We start from the raw sequence: 3,905 nt of genomic DNA, 5'->3' as shown, positions 1-3,905 counted from the left end.
TTGAACAAGGGAACAGTTAGGAGACTGCACATAAATATTTAGTTATGCAAGGAAGTGACATAAGTGAATGCCTGCTTCAGTGGTTAAGTGATTTAGGAGTGTTTGGAAGTGTTTGAAAAGTCAAGGGTTCAAGCCTTGACTTATGCAAAATTTTTATTTTAAGTGAATAAAATCCTTGGATCTAGATAGTAGATTCTTAAATTATTGTGGTTAAAATATGATACAAAGGAGTTGTTGGTCTGGTGGTAAGGGGAATGTGGAGTGTACATGGGGTCTAAGGTACGAGTGGTGGTGCATCAAAAAGGGAGTATTTATTTTGCTGCCTAATTCGTGTAGGTGGTAGAGTTGGACTGAAATACTACTAAATGGAGTTTGAACTGGTCATAGAGAGGATTGAGGAGGGATATTTAGAGAGATTTGAGGAGAGAATATTGGGATTTGGGGAGGTTGTTGTTGTGGAGAGATATATATCATCTTATTTGTTCCTTGTTCTTGTAGGGAGATCGGCGAGGTTTTCAAGGTTTTCGTCGCTTTCTCCAACCTGAATTACTTCTATTCCTAACTGGTGGTGGTTGAGGTTGATTGGCACACTACCTGGGAACCAAGGGTGCGATGAGCATTGATTTTCAGAATAAGAGTGTTCGGAACGAAGGGAATCTGCAAATCGCATCAAGTGTGTAACCACCCCACTATAACTGTAGAACGACAAAAGCCAAAAAGCTGAAAAAGTTGAAATATGACGTTTGAGACCACACGAGCGTGTGATCACTCATGTGGTAAGCCAAGCCTGCGAATCATGGGCGATAGACTGTAGGGCCTCTATTAGCATTTTCATGGGCTTAGGCCATAATGGGCCACGTTGGGTCGAAATGGATCGTGTGGGCGCAATGGGTCGTGAGCCCCACACGGATGAAATCCACGATTTATGGCAAATACTGGACTGAGCTATGTAGATCTCATACCCGTTGCAAAATCTGGGCTGAGCGGGCCGCACGAGCGTGTGGGCCCACTTGCGCTGAGTAATGGGCCTTGGGCCCATTTACACTGTTATGACCATTTAGGTTACCTGAGTCACTCGAGGTGACTGCGGACCTTTCGAGAGGTCGATACCTGCAGTAAAATACCCCATAGGGTAAAATGACTGAAATACCCTCATAGGGTAGAATGACCGAAATATCCCCATAGGGTAGAATGACCAAAATACCCCCATAGGGTAAAATGGCCGAAATACCCTCATAGGGTAGAATAACCGAAATACCCTCATAGGGTAAAATGACCCAAATACCCCCATAAGGTAGAATGACTGAAATACCCCCATAGGGTAAATGACCAAAATACCCTCATAAGGTAAAATGATCGAAATACCCCTATAAGGTAAAATGATTGTTATACCCCTAAGAGATGAAATAACTGTTATGGCTTTATGTTATGTATGACTGATTTGCTCTATGATATGTATGATATGATTGAGCATGACATTTTGCATACACATATGATATTATGTCACGATATATTGCATGGGGATGAGTTTTTATATTTGGATGAAGTGTACCGTACTGATAAGGTTGCACAGGTCGCCCAAGACGACTGTGGACCTATTGATGGCTATATGCCATTTATTTTACTGGCAGCTTTGCCGCAATACTGTTTAGTGCCGCAACCGGTGCTAATCTTGGTGTGTCTGGCTGGGTGGGTCGATTTTATCCCCACATAGTGTGTTTGGCAGGGAGGAGTGGTGTGTGGAGGCTGGATTGGGTAGGATTTCTAACTGCATATCTGCACTGATTAATGATTTTGTGTTGTTACTGTATCGATTAATGATATTACATATTGTTCATTGTATGACTGATATCTGTTACTGCTATGGGCTAAGGCCTCACTGATAATATTACTAAAATTGGGCAAAGGCCCTATTGATTACTGGCATTGTAATGGGCTCAAGCCCAATCGTTTACTATTATGGGAAAGAGCTTAAGCCCACACTGAACTGGACTCTTACTGTAACGGGCTCAGGCCCAAACTGCATTTATCTACTATTTAATTGATTGTTTGCTTGTTAGGGGATTATACACTGAGTTTCTATAAACTCACCCCTCTGTTTAACTATACAGGTAATTCTCAGTTGTAGGCGGGTCGGTGCTGTGAGGGACTCGATGATGGCCACACAATCGCATCAGCTTTCGTTTTTAGCCTTTGATTTATAAGTAACTGAATTTGGGTATTTTTATGTAAAAAGGCCTCTTTAAAGTTATAAACTTTAAATTGGGGATTTTATTTATTTAGTTTAATATAAAGTGCTAGTTGTAGAAAAAGACAGGTTTTCAAAAGGTAACTATTTTCAAAGACACCACGTTTTCGTAACATTTCCAAAAAAAAAAACTTCTGCAAAAAAAATGAGATTTTGGAAAATTTATAATGTTTTAAAAGTGATTAGCTTTTAATGATGCATGCCTGGAAATGAACAACTCGTTTTGGAATCACTGTTTAATAACAAAATGATTAATTGATTTTAAAGATTTCAACGACAACAAGTTTTACGCTAAACACCTCAATGTGACACCGCCAGATTCGGCCATAACTCCTAAGCCGGGTTTGGGGTGTTATAGAAAAACAAAATCGTACGCTGAGTAAAACTCAATGATATTTCTATAATCCGAATATTTAAAGACAGGAGATTGCAAATGTATAATTGAAATATAAACACATATTAATATTTAAAAATCATAACTACAATATGCTAACTCTTTGAGTTCATAGATAATAGCATATCATTTCATACTATATTCAACTTACACATGCTATTATATTTCATTTGTTTCACAAATATCCCAATTCTCATTTCAACTTACATATGCTATCATATTTCATTTGTTTCACAAATATCCCAATTCTCATACTTGTTATATAAATAGCTTTTCACAATTTGATTCACATTTCATTTAAACAATGACATTATCCATTCCATATCTACTCCATGAGTACATAACTCATGTATCTCATTTAATCACAACTTATCTCATTTTTATGTTTCAAATCACTATCCCATTTTCAATTCTCATACAATATCATCCAATATCAATCATAGTACAGTTTAATTTAATTACCCCTATTAACACGACTCAGACTCAAACGGATACACAGATCCAACCAACACAGCAATTTGTCACCTAGTGCCTCATCGGATAAATCCAAAGTAGCAACTGCGCCCAGCGCTATATAAATTTGACACCCAGTGTCTCATCGATTAAACCAAAGTAAATTGGCACCTAGTGCCTCATCGACTCAAAGTCGAAGAAATCCCTGAACTTTTCCTATCCTATGGCATACCATTTATATCCGAATCAGCCTGATACAGTTAATAGGGCTCCAATTCACTTCCCAAATACAACAAATATCCAATTATCATATTTGTACATGATCACATTTACACATATATATTCATTTCAATTCAAATAATCAATACATTCATAATATATATACCAATTCAATCAACTTTAATTCAATTCAATATCAAAATGTCAAATACTCACCTCAACCACTTACCATATGCATTAAATCAAAATACAACAATTAGTAACTAGATTCAGATTATAGAAATACAAATCGTGAATTCCGAGCTATTCGACGTCAATTTTATCCTTCCCTTTTTTATTCAAGGATTCCGGTATGACGTTAGCTACAAAATTAAAACAATTAAAATTTATCAATACAACTCAATTCAATTTCATATTGAATATTTAAATTTTTACTCAATATTTGCCTAAATTTTAATTTAGTCCCTAAATCGAGACTAATTTTATTCTTTACAATTAATTCTATATTTTTATACAAATTTCACTTTAAACTAAATTTTAGTCCCTATTTTCACTTAAACCCTAAATTTAAAATTTTTCACAATTTAGTCC

This window comes from Gossypium raimondii, chromosome 3 (genome assembly GCF_025698545.1).
Source record: "Gossypium raimondii isolate GPD5lz chromosome 3, ASM2569854v1, whole genome shotgun sequence".
Lineage (NCBI taxonomy): Eukaryota > Viridiplantae > Streptophyta > Magnoliopsida > Malvales > Malvaceae > Gossypium > Gossypium raimondii.
This window is presented reverse-complemented; position numbering follows the sequence as displayed.